Genomic DNA, 14,244 nt, shown 5'->3' with positions numbered 1-14,244 from the left:
GAACCTGTGGGCTCTGCCTTCATGCCCCCCACTTTGTTCACAACTTCAGAAAATCCTACTCCTCCAGTTTTGTGTGTGGTCTCCCTGATGGTCGTCAGAGATGTGTGCCAACACACTAGTGCTTCAGGGTGATGAACGGCACTGCCCCTTCTGTGAGACAGAGGGCGAAGCAGAAACTTCAAAAGAGAAAATGACCTACTGTAAGTTACTCAGCAGAGCTGGAATTAGAGCTAGAGTTGCCAGGCCCAGACCCTGACTCTTAGACTTGGGGCAGAAGAGTCCCCTAGGGAGCAAGGAGTGGGCTCTTAGTGAAAGTTCTGCAGAGCATTAGAAAACAATTGACATGTAAAAGATGGTCCCAGAGATCTGAATGAGTCAGGGGATGTGTTCTATCAGCCCAGCATGGGGCTCCACCTCCCCCTGGGCCATTGCTCATTAGCACTTCCAAGGAGGAGGCTACAGGAAATGGATGCTGGAGGCTGACTCACTGCTTGAAGGAGAGTCCATTTGGGGGTGTCCAGGAGTTCTTCCTCAGGCTTCTCAAGTCAGTATCCCCAGAATAGCTCTCCAGACCCTGGGGAGGAAAGTGTTGCAAATCAAGCTCTGATTTGTGAGTTAAAACTGGATCTTCCCAGAAGAGATCTAGTTTTTAAAGTCAATGACCAAGAGCTGATCTCTCTTAGATTCAGAATCAGAGGTAAGACGGAAAGTTGCATAGAAGAGGCCTTATCCACCAACAGTGCTCCCATGAGAGGCTGGGTGGCCTAAGAGGTAAAATGCAGAGAAAGTGTGTTTTTCACCTGTTCACACTGTCCCTCACCTTGGTCTTTTATTTTATTTATAAATAAATGCGTGTAGGTCATAGGGCAACTTGGTAGCTGGAGTTTTGATGACTCAGGGCCTCTGCCATCACCACTGGTGCATAAACAATCCTGAGCTCACATTCTGACCACACGTTTGTGGCTTTATCTCTATAAGTTAAAAGACAGCTCTGCTGTATCACAACAGTATAAACCAATTAGCAGATCAGTCTCACAGATGGAACCTCTGCAGTGTCCCTGGAATCTGTCCTCTCCTCCCCATTTCAACAGCTGCCACACTAATTCAGATCCTTCTACCCAGGCTACACTCACCAGCTCTTACATCCCCCCTCCCCCACCTCCTTTCCCTGCATCCACCCGAACCATGTGTTCAGATTCTCTTCCCAAAGCATGGCTGTCTGTGTGCCACTTACCTTTAAAGAGTCCAAATGTCTGCATCCCTGCCTCCTCTGGGCTTTCAGAATACTTTGTTTTTACTGTGTTAAACAGAGCTTTCCATTTTGCATCCTTTTCAAGCTGTTTTATCATAATTAATGGACATGTGGGTGTCTTTCCTTACATAGTGAGCTAGCTCTCGGGCAGGTCCAGCCTTCTTCATCTCGTATGTCACCAAATCCTAGCCCAGTGCATGACCCATAATAGGGACTCAACATATGGCTACTGAATCAGAATATTTAATGTGATTTAAAGTTTTCTATATATCTCTACCTATGTCTTGTAATTTCTCCTAGAGCAGGAGGTAGCAAACCACAGCCAACCAGCAACCAACTACAACCAAAAACAACCAGCTGCCTGTTTTTGTAAATAAAGTTTTATTGGAATACAGTTGTGTTCATCCATTTACATATTGCCTGTGGCTTCTTTTGTACTACACAATGGAGTTAAGTTGTTGCAACAGAGATGGCCTGTACAATTGAAAATATTTACTCTCTTCACAGAATCCAGAGCATAAGTACTCTCAGGGAAGGAACTGTGCTTTGTTTATTTTTACATCTAGTCCACTTAGCAGGAAGTACAATAAATGCTTATTGAATAAATTAATCAATATATTGATATTTGGGGAAGACTATGATTCAAAATCTGGTCTTTTTTTTTTTTTTGAGATAAACCATGCTGTGTGCCTAACAGAGGATGGATTCATTCTTTTCACTTATTCATTCATTCAATGATTTTTTTTGCACTTAATTAATCACTTTTATTAAAAATACTAAAACACATAAAAAGATGTTTCAAAATTTAGAGAGAGAAAAAAACCATACAGTAGTGCTTAAAATATACATACCACTCTCTCGTAATTTCTGTAAAAGTTTTCATGTTTGTTACAGGGGGAAAAAATTAAACTTCCCAATTAAAGACAAGTTTTAGGCCCTTTCAGTTTGCACCCATCTCCTTTGGGATAAATATTCAGTAACTTTCATGTCTGAACTCTCTGCCAGGCTGGTCCCGGTGGGCTTCTGGCTTCGGTCTGCCTCTCAAACTTTTTCCATTCAATGATTCTTTATGGATCATCTACTATGCGTAAGATATTATTATCCTTGGCATTGAGAAAAATAGCAAAACTGACACAGTCCCTACCCTCATGGAGCTTAGAGTCTTCTGAGGGAGACAGATATCATTCAAATGTCAAGTGTATGGTGTTAATTGTAGTAGGGGAGAGCAGTACCAGTGGAACCAGCTCCATCAGGGAAGTCAGATAAGGTTTCTCTGAGAAGTGGTTCTGGAAGGAAGAGTATGGGTTAGTTTGGCCAAGAGTTAAGAGAAGAGTGTTCCACAATGAAGGAACAGCACGTGGGGAAGACCCCCTGGCAGAAGGACCCTGGTGAGTATGAGGAACAACAGCGCAGGATGGCTAAAGCCCAGAGAGCAGTCATGAGATGGAGCTGGAGCGGGTCATAGCAGTTGGGTTGAAAGCCTTTGAGTACCCCCCGTCACCCCTGGAACAACCAAAGACCACTGAAGGATAAGCAGGGTAGTACTAGTGGAAGGTAGGTAGGAAGAGATAGTAGATTTTAATACAATTTGTATTTTATAAAGATTATACTTTTCTTTGGAGGCAGATTTTTTGGTGACAGCTGCTTTCAAGTATTGATTACATATTTCTTAATAAATCAAACTAAGGAAAATAACAGTCATGTGCTTGCTAAATATTGTGATAGTAATACCTTGCACTTATTCAGCTTTTTTTAAAAAAAACCCTCTGTTTGATGCGGTCTTTTTTTATAAATATTGCACATAGAGTACCACAAGCTAGAGCATTCGAGCAGTATCCTGGGCCACCCTCCCATGAACTGTGCACAATGGCACATTAATGGAGGCCTTTGGGCACTGGTTTTAGTTCTGCAGCTGATGTTTCTAGGTCTGTTCAAATTGAAATCTCCTAGCCCAGGCTAACTGCTTGAAGAAAGGATGGGGTCAAAGACCTTAGCATTGAACCCTCTAGAGCCTGTAACAGTCTCAGTAATGGCAACTTGCAGCTGCATTTGGTTCTCAGATTCAAGAAACTACTGATTTGTCCTGGCTCTAATCATCCCCTCTTTCCTAATTGTTCTACAGGTAAGCACCGTCTTACCTCCATGGCCTTTTTTTTTTTCTCTTTTGTCTTTTACCCTCCTTACTACTTAGTCATTAAAATTTCTCTCTGCTGCCTTGCTGTCCTTTCTCTTAAAAATTTCCCTTTAGTTCTCAGCTGGAGCAGATGCCTCCCTTGCTTTTCTGAGAACAGCTGGGGGATGGCAGTGAGATGTAAGGTGTGGGCACAGCTGCTGGAAGCACAGCCTAAACTGGAACAGAAAGGGCACAGAAGGCCCCAGTCTTTTTGTTGTTTGTTGTCCCTTTAATTGAACCAGGGTGGTAGACACTTGGGTATGTCGTATAAAACCGTGAGAAATCGTGTTGGTAACTGGGTCTCCTGACAGTTGACACTAGGAGATCTGGGGGAGCCTCTGGAATCAGGAAAACACTTGGCCAATGTGTGCCTTTTTGAGGCAGCTGGATAATTACAAAGAATGTCATGGTTTTCTCTTTGGTGTCACTCTATATCACATCATTTATTTTTTTATTCGATTGAGACATTTGAATAAAATGGCAGCCATTGTTCAGAAAGAGAGGGGTGTCATTCATTTCTGAATTTGATTGTCTTTGCAACGCCTGATTCGACTTGGATTTGAGTCTAACCTAGAATCTGTTTCAGCATTTAATTGCAATTAAATGTGAAACTTGAACATTGTGTCAATAAAATGCTTTGAAAACATCCCTTCTATTTGAAAGATTCCCTTTAGGATTAAATCTCTTTGGAGATTTTCTTTCTGTTTTTTGGTGTTTTTTTTCACTATCCATAAATGTATATGATGCTTAAGTTTGATCGCCAGATCTATATTTCTGTTCACCTTCCTTCTTAGGCATATTTTTCTCTCTTTATATTTTTTCTTTGAAATTTATTTACTCATTTATCATTCTTTGGTTCACTAGGTTCTTTTTCACTCTAGCCATGATTTCATTAATTTCTTGGCCCAGAATGAAATGGTTGGCTGTAGAGGGAGAAGGGAGAGAAAAACAGATTCAATTTGGGAGCTACCCTGATGATCAAAGAGATGAGATCTGTGAACCATGAAAGATAAGAACTCAGAGAGGTCTGATATTCATGACCTTGCCCTATGTTAAGTGTCTGGAGTGTCATAGTTAGTGATATTACAGTAGACACCATCCTCTTCTGATCAAAACAAAACAAAAAATAGATCGAAGGAAAATATTATTCTATAAATTGGATTATAAGATTTTGACTAAGATTAAAACTATTTAAAAGCCTCAGATTTTCCTGTCTTTCTCTAAACAGAGCTGATCCTGAATCAATGACATGTCCAATGTTTCTCAGTGTTAGTGAAATGAAAGCAAATCAGCAATTTATTTGTATTTAAGATGCCATCTGATAAAAGTTAATTTTTGGTTACATAAAAAATACAGCTTCACCTGTTGGGTTCTGGGATGCCCTGTGGACAGAATACATTATTCCATTCTTTATTTCAAGGGCAGTAATACCAATTAGCTGTGTGCTGTTAAATGAACTACCGACAAAATGCTGCAACCCTACCCAAGCCAGTGGGTTAGAAAGTAAGACAAAGAGCTTTTCCCACCTAAGTTAGTTGGGATCAGCTGTTTGAATTATCCTACAGAGGAGCTAGAGTGACCGGCTGATTCACATGGTAAAAAAAAAAGAAAAAGAAAAAAAAAATGGTAGCGAATCCCTGGAGGATGCCATATGCTCTGTGCTTTGTGGCAAGCTGCTGACAGCATACAATTACAGAGCTGGGATGCGGCACCACCCCAAAATCCAGTGGACAGGAATCTCTCCAGGCTTTTTAATCACTGATAGGGGCACACTCCTGCATTTCTGATACTTACCACAAAGTGAATTAGTTAAAATGCAAATTCTCTCTGCCTGAAGAAGTCTGTATGTGGACTGAATCAATAAAATATTATTTTTAAAGTACTCTGTTGAAGTTATAGATAGAACCCCTCTTGCTCTTGCCTCTCTGCCAGCAGAGCCCTGGAGATTCTAACCTCATTCTGAAGTCTCGGCCCTTGAAACTAACTTATTTGACTGCAACCTGGGTCTGAAATGAGGTTGTTGTTCCAGAAGGTTTTTTTTTTTTTTTTTTTAAATAAATATTCATCTCAAAAGACAAGAGTGACAGTGTTATAACAGGACATTTTTGCATACAAAGCAAATGTATCAGGTCTGTAGTGTTGAAGGCACTTTTACTTCCTTTTCTGTACATAGGAAATTCTACTGCCTGTAATTACTGGCTGGTGACGTTGCTCCTGCAATATGAAGCAGTTGGCCTATTGTACATGTGATGATGGATGCATACCATGTGCCGGCAGAAGGAGCATCTTCTTTAATAGGCATGGTTTGCTGCATATTTATTACATATTATTATAGTCTTCATTGTAACCTAGCTCAGAGTGAAGATTGCAGTGTGATTTTCCTTGTAATTTCTTATTTTCATTCACTCACAGCCCTGAGAAATGAGGTGAATTTGTTCATGAGGGCACTAAAGAACTCTTTTGTTATACCTTAGCTAGTCACCTGGCTCTCTTCGACCCAAAGAATGTAACTATAAAGGCATTAATATATATTTCTGGGAGATTGGGAGACGAATTCATGAGTCAGTGATAAATTGCCACGGCTTTTGCATTCTATTCACTGTCCATATTTTTACAGCCGATAGTTCTATTAGCGTGGAAGTTTATATCACATTACAGCTTCCTGTTGAATGCCCACTCAAGATCTGGCCTGTCTGCTAGTGACTGGGCCAAACAACAGGCCAGAGAAAGGGGGAACTCGGTTCTTTATTTAGAAAGACCAGGCTGAGGTGGGTGAGGCCGTTTCTGGCTGTTCTCAACAAAACTCTTCTCATTTGATCATTGCTTTAGTTATTCTCTTTGTCTTTTTGTAATTTTTGTCCATGACTATAAATTGTTCTGGAAAATTTAACTGTGTCGTGAAGCTGTTTAGCCTGAAATAAGGAATTCAACATGAACAGCGAGGTGCTGGATGGGCTGATAGAGAGTGGTAACATCATCAGTAAAACGTTTAATAACATTGAGATAAGGACGGAAGAAAAATAATGCAATGACACAGGACACGATTAAAATATGAACAGAATCACAACATTATTAGTCTGAGTTCTAGCCAACTGAAATGTGGCTTGTGGAGCTCTAGGATGAGGCTTTTTTCTGCATATCTGACCATGGCGCAGCGTTCGTGGGCTTGCATGATTCAGGCTTTGGTGGAGAGCAATGGTTTGCAAAGCGTGGTCCCAGGGCCTCTGGCAGCACCGTCCCCTGAGAACCAGGTAGAACTGCAAATCACTGGGCCCGACTCCAGACTTCCTGAATTAGAAACTATGGCAGTAGAACCTGCAATTTGTGTTTTAACTAGCCTCCAGGTGATTTTGATACAGAACCACTGCTTCAAAAAGCTTGAGAGCTGATGGCTTAGAGACTAAACACCAACATTTCAATCTTAAGATGGCAAGAGCTACTTCAAATCAGTGCCCTTAACTTGAATTCTTATTTATGATTTGAATGTTTTGTTACCAGTAATGGGTCAAACCAAAGGTGGGGAACCTCAATACCAATTTTTTTTTTGGTTGCACTATCAGACTAATGGGTGACTTCTAAATCAACAGCCTGGTGGTTACATATAATTATGATTTTGAGGGCTATGTTATCACTAGAAGATTTTCTCCCTAAGGTTTTTAAGGGAATTATCTGTTGGATATTCATGGACTGTTAATGAGACAACTAGTTGGCTCTTTCTTAGTGTACCAATTTCCTAGGTGTTTTTTTTTTTTTTTCCTGTAGAATACAAGTGGAATACCAGTAAACATTGATTTTCTGAGAAATTTTTTCCCAGTATGTGTGTGGAGTGCAAATATGGAGGGTCTCAAAGGAGGCATGCCATTATTGATTATTTTGTACAATTACCACACAGCACAAAATTTAGGTAAAACTGGCTCCTCCTTCCCGTTTTGCGTTTATTAAAATTTGGTAATCTAGTGTATCTGTTATTAGTGACCTCTGCTGTCCAGAAGTAGTACTACAACTATGCAAATCAGCGGGGAATTAGATATTGTTCTAAAGAAAGGAATGGGTTTACTGAAGTTATATAGAAAGGAAAGGTGGGCATGGCTCACTGAAAAGTATTTGGCTCTTTGCAAATGTAAATGCATTGCAGTGGTGTTTGATCTGTCTAGAAAAAAATTATATTGTTTCTCTTCCTTTGCCAACAGCCATTTTCTGTCTATAAAAAACCAAACTCATGTGCTTGGCTCATGGAAACATTTATTCTATTTTATAAAGTAAGGGTTCATCCAATTCTAGAATTGCAAATAAAAGCCAATTAAGAACATGAAATTAAATTTGTTGTAATTTTGCCTTTTGACACCACCAAAATTATGGTTTTATTGCCTTGTAGTACAGTAACTAGTTTGCACCTAACTTGGAAATGTTTATTTGGTATACTTTTATTTCTCTCTTCTACCTGTTACCCTGACTGTAATTCTTGTTTCTCATAACTTGTTTGAACTGGCTTTGTCATCCTGCTAGTTTCCTTAATAATGAGCTGAATAAAATTTGACATATGCTCACTATATATTTATATAAGAATTATGTTTTTAACATTTTGAAATGCTTTGACATACTTCCTTGAAGAGTTTTTGTCAGAATTGAATGAGAACACATGGTGGGAAACCTACTAGCTTATATATTATAAATAATACATATTATTTATATATAATTTATGTTATATACATAATATGCTGCTTTCTTTTTCTCTTTCCTGGGTTAAAAATGTTTACACATAATTCTTGCCCTCAAAAAAGTAAAACTCTAGCTGGGAAAACAAAATGATCACCTGCTGGGATCCAGGACACGCTACCCCCAAATATAGCACCTTGTTATTTGAGAAAATGACGAAGTAGGAAGGTCACTCTCATGTTTCCTTCACCCTTCTCCCCTGAAGCAGGTCATAAGACCCTCATTCAAGAGATACTCTTCCTATTACAGAAGAAAAGAATATCCTTATCCAGGAAGACTCAGAGATGCTAAGAAAAATCTAAACAAACAGTTCTTGCTAAGTCTTGCTAAGTTTATTACCATGAGATCATACCCTCTTTTTCCAATCATACGTCCCCATGACTGTTCACTCTTCATTAGATCTAGCAAAGAAATACATGGGTGTTCCTGTTTCTGAAGGCTTCCATGATACATAAAACTTATGCTAAACAAATTTGTATGCTTTTCTCTTGTTAATTTGTCCTTTGTTTTTGGTGGCTCAGCTATGAACCTGCCTTGGGTGAGAAAAGAAATTCTTTGCTCCTCTCATACCTAAGAGGTAATGGGAGAATGTTTATGGACTGGGCTAGGAAGTGCCCACTAGGAAAGAGAACAGAGAGATCAGGGTCCACAGGAAGTGATTAGAGAAAAATACTGCATGGACCTGAACTTGAGGCTGATTCCTAGGGCTCAGGAACCTGCATTTTAAATCAATATCCCTGGTGACATGGAGTATAGTAGTTTAGGGGCAAGATCACACAGCAGACAGAATAGAGAGGCTAAGGTGATTCCAAACAAATGTTTCAGAAGTGGAAATACTTGGTGACAGACAGGATGCTAGAGTTGAAGGAGAGTAAACCCTACAGTCAAACAGACTCAGGCTGTTGGAATAGAGTGGACGAGGGAGAGGTATGAATCTTGGCTCAAAATGTCCAGTATGCAAAACACTTATGTTTATTTTTCTATAACTGAACTTAATTTCTATTTAAAGTTGTCTATCTGCCAGAAGGCAGAAGCCTAATCCCTGATAATAAGAGAAACCCCAGGGTTGTCTTGGGCTACGCATAAAGCCACGACTGTCAGAACCGCACACAGAGACCCTGGTTGTGTGTTTGTTCTCTGTGTACTCGCTAAGATCCCAGGAGCCTAGAGAGCCAAAGCATTTATGGGAAGAGGGAGCTGGATTTTTGGTGTCATTGTCTGCCAGGATTGCCATCTGCTGAGGCATCCACACCAGAAAGCTGGTTTCCATTTTGGGTCTTTTTAACTACTAGGTGTCCACAAGCGTAGTCTCAGAGGCTGGTGGGTAATTTTCAGTATCTCCTAATGTTTCCTGGACCAGGAGGCCATTTCCCATTCTTTGTGCAGACTAAACCTGCTTTCTCCCAATAATCCAAACTCTGTCCTACAGTTCTTGTTTTTTTTCTTTTCTTCTTTTTTTTTTTTCTTTGAGATAGAGTCTCACTGTGTTGCCCAGGCTGGAGTACTATGGCATAGTCACAGCTCACTGCAGCCTCCAACTCCTGGGCTCAAGTGATTCTCCTGGCTCGGCCTGAGTAGCTGGGACAACAGGCATGTGCCACCATGCCTGGCTAATTTTTAAACTTTTTGTAGATACAAGGGTCTTGCTAGGTTGTCCAGGCTGGTCTCCAACTCCTGGGCTCTCCCAATTCCAAAGTGCTGGGATTACAGGATCACATCACATCCCATCCCCCATACTAGAGTTCTTAACTCAGGTCTTCCTATAAAAACTCCAGGAGTCTGAGTTTTTTTTTTCTTTGAAATGTAGATGTATCTTCTAGCAATCCTTTGAGAGCTCAGACACTACAATCAGCATCTCTGAGTGGCTTTGTTTTTCTATTCTGCATTTAAAAGTGAAGGCTCCACCTGGGACTGGTACAAATGGCTTAGGTGGGTGTAGAGTGTGCTTTTGTGGATGAAGAGCTTTTCTTTTCTTCTCTTTTCTTCTTCTGTTTTCACTTTCCCTGCCCTTCTGTGTAAAAGATTAAAAGGAAAATAATTCATTCGAAGCAAGTGGAGTACAATGGGGGAAGTAAAGCAAGGCTGGCTTAACCTGGGGCCAGGAGAAATTTTGGGGGGAAGCACACCTTCCAGTAATAATTTGAATAAAGGGGATCCTGGCTACTAGCATTTCATTTTTCCTCCACATCACTCTTTCCCTAACCCTTATCTCCACAAAAGTCTACCTTTACTTAACTTCAGAGGTTCTGTTCCCACTTCCGTTTCTAGTCCTTGTTCAGCTGCGGGAGGAGGCATTATTCATTCATTCAGTGCATATTAATGCATATTGAGCACAGGACACTGTGTGGGAAACTGGGTCCCTGAGGTCCTCGTAGTTAGAGTGAGAGGGATGGAGGGATCCCTGGCCCCTCTTTGATGGGGGACCCCAACTCTATTTTGGTAGGAGATCCTTGATTCCACTTTTATGTAGAAAGGAAAGCTGCAAGCTTCCCGAGTTGGATTCCTAAAAGTATTTTTCCATGGCAACTTTGAATCTTTGCAGATGCAGTTACTTTCCCCTGAAATGCCTTTTCCCTCTGTGCCCACCTGGAATATTCCTGCTAAAGGGGGGTGGAGGGGAAACAAACAAACTCTGTAAAATAATTTGAAGAGGTTTATTCCGAGCCAAATATGTGTGACCATTGGCCTGGAGAACCATACCGAAGAAGCCTTGAATAAGTGGTCTGGAGGTAGTTCGGTTATAGTTTAGTTTTACACACTTTAGGGAGATAGGAATCGCAGGTAAAATCATAAATCAACACATAGAAGGTATACATTGGTTTGGCCTGAAAAGGTGGGAGACATCTTGAAGCAAGGGCTTACAGGTTATAGATGGGTTCAAAGATTCTTTGATTGGTAATTGGTTAAAAAATAAAGCTTTGTCTAAAGGCTTAGGATGTTTTAAGTTAAGATAAGGAAGTCTGCTAATCAAGGACAAGCCATGATATTCTCAGTTTGAAGGTTTTTCTGGGGTCCACCTGGCCAGGAGGAGGTCTGTTCATTCGGCAGGGGTAGAGAGGAGGCTTAGGATTTTATTTTTAGTTTATATTCCTAAGGTCTCTCTGTGAAGCCTTCTCTGCTGTTTCACTGCATCCGCCTTCCCCAGCCCAGACTGACGGTAAGAGACCATCCCTACTGACTTTACAACACCTTAAGAATACTTCTGCTCAAGGCTTTCTCTCTTGTGTTGCAAATCTTCATTCATATCAAGATGTGTTTACTGAATGCCTATAGAGAGATAATGAGAGTAGTCGTTAGAGTGTTCCGACTTTGCAGTCAGACTCCCTGTGTTTGAGTCTCAGTTTTGCCACTTGATGTCTGTATGATCTCAAGCAAGCTGCTTAATCAGTTTACTCCTTTGTAAAATGGACTAATCCAGAGGGTTGCTGTGTATTAAATGGTTTACTATGTGTAAAGTATGTGTGAAGTTCTTAACCTGTAGTGCTAAGTGTTTAATAAATGTTATTTATTACCCTGTGCCAAATATTTTCTATTTGTAATTGTGCACTTTTTGAAAGTCTTTGTCTTATTCATGTTTGCATCACCATTTTCTAACACAGTGTTGTATTTATCTATCTGTTGAATAAGTGAATCAGTGACAAACATTCACATGCCATTAATCCCCTAATCTACCTAAAACAATCGTTTTATGGTTTACACATTCATTCTATGATCACTGTTTTTCAGACAAATGGAATGATTGATTGATATCATTTTTTTGACAAAAATCAGTATTAAATCTCATAAGTTAATAGCTTCATATGAATGCATCAACAATATCATCGTCGTCATCATTATTAATGCTATTGAGAATTTACTGTAGGGAAGAAAAGGAAATATCTTTTCCTCACCCATTGCAAGGTTCATGGCTGACACCCTTATAACAAAAGACATATTAACAAGAGAAAAGCATAACAAATTTATTTAACCAGAGTTTTCCGTGACACAAGAAACTCCAGAAACAAAGACCCAGGGAAAACCGTATTTTTATAAGAAATCATGTAGGGGTATGATTGGAGAACAAGGGCATATGATCTAATGGTAATAAACTGGGGGGAACTCTATAAGGCCTGTTTGTTCAGAGACTTCTGGGCATTTCTGTGCCTTCATTCCTTTCCTCTAGGAAAATGGCAGGATACCTGTCACATCAGGGTCTTAAGATCTACCTTCAGAGGAAATAGGTCAGAGAATTTCTTTATGATTGTGTTTCAAGGGAGAAAGTTGGGAGAAAGTCGAGAGTGACACTTCTGCCTTTGCAGTTTTCTCAGTGTCCCTAGGCTTAAATGTTCAGCATGCCAAGGTACCACATTTTGGAGTAGTGTTCCCTGCACCCCATCATTACTATATGCCAAGTACTGTGCCAAACTCTTCATGCAAATTATCTCATTTAATCCTCACAACAACCCCACGAAGTACTTATACTTTTCAGCTAGAAGACTAGACTAACTAACTTGTCCCCAGTGACCTAGCTAGAGAATGCCAGGTCACAATTTAGATCCACACACCTGACTCCCAAGACAGTATTCCTAACCACCTCACTCAACTGTCTAAAGGTAGATACTATTACATGGCTTGGTCAAAGGAACAAACTTCTTGGCATCAGGCCACCAGTGACTTTGGAAGAGATAGTGAGGGGAGAAAGAGCAGAGAAGAGTGAGCTCATTTCCTGCAGAAAGTTCTAGAATTGCATTGAGATCTTTATGGAGAAGAATATCAGAAAGTGTTTCATAGCTGGTGGGTGGGTGGCACAGGATTTGCAGGGACACTGGGATTTAAGTCCTGATTCTGCTAGTCTCTAACTATGTGGCTTTGGGCCAGGTTATTTGACCACTTGAGCCTTAACTTTGATGGGGTTCAGGGTACGCTGGATCAAAATATGGCACTTTAGCATTTGAGAAGTCACTCTTTGAACTTCTCCCTCCCTTCTTCCCTGAAGCAGATCATAAGATCCTCATCCAAGAGGTATCCTTTATCTACCCAGAAGAAAGACACATCTTTACCTGTGAAAACACAAGGACACAGAGAAGCATCTGAACAAGTAGGCCTTGCTGAGTTCCCCCAGTTTGTTACCACTATATCGTACCCCTTTTGTCCAATCATACTTCTCTACAACTACCCACATCTTCATCAAACTTAGCATAAAAATACACAGATTTTCCTGTTTCTATGGGTCTTCATTTCTGAAGGCTTCCACGTCATGTAAAATTTATTAAACACATTTGTATGTGTTTAATCTGTCTTTTATTACAGGGGCTTAGCCATGAACCTAGCTATGGGAAAGATGATATTTCTTTTCCCCTATAACTTTTTCATCTGTAAAGTGGGAGTGACAACCTGTTCCTCAAGATTGTGCTGAGACTCCATTCAAATGAAAGAATGGTAAAGGCATATATGCAAGCTTTGGTTGTTTTGTTATCTATTTTAGTTAGGAAAAACCATTAGGTTAATGGAGGCTGGAAGGAAACTAGGTCAGGAACTGGCAACTTTTCATTTCTACTCTGTTAAAGATTAACTATCAATGGGAATCTCTACGTGGCAAGGACCTTTGAGTATATTCGTTGCTTGTTGATGTGGCACCTATAGCATCCAACTCAAGGAGTTGCCCATATTTGAGGCATTATGGACTCCTAATAACTGTTGACTTCATGGAAGCTGCCTCCAAAATGCCATTTGGTTAACATTTAATTGTAAAATTAGAGTCCTGTCACTGAGTCCATGAGAAACAAGAACACTGAACTAAAAGCCAAGAGATCTGGATTCTGATCCCAGCCCAGTCAATCATTATCTGGATGACAGACAAACCATTTTATTACTTTGGTTCTTCATTTCTTATTCCAAAAGTGGGGTCCTAATCTTCTCACTAAAGCTTTATGGTTACTGGGGGGAATAAAATGAGATAATACATGTATAAATGTTTTGAAAAAAACAAAAAAAATCACCAAGTAAATTAATGTAAAGTTGGAAATATTCCTTGCTGTTCATCCAAGATTGAAACCATGTATTCACTTATTTCTATGACAAGTATTTCAGTATCTACACTTTAAACATTATCCCAGACATTAGA

The sequence above is a fragment of the Propithecus coquereli genome, unplaced genomic scaffold (genome assembly GCF_000956105.1).
Source record: "Propithecus coquereli isolate 6110/MARCELLA unplaced genomic scaffold, Pcoq_1.0 Scaffold85, whole genome shotgun sequence".
Lineage (NCBI taxonomy): Eukaryota > Metazoa > Chordata > Mammalia > Primates > Indriidae > Propithecus > Propithecus coquereli.
The sequence above is the reverse complement of the archived record's forward strand: the minus strand, read 5'-3'. Positions refer to the sequence as shown.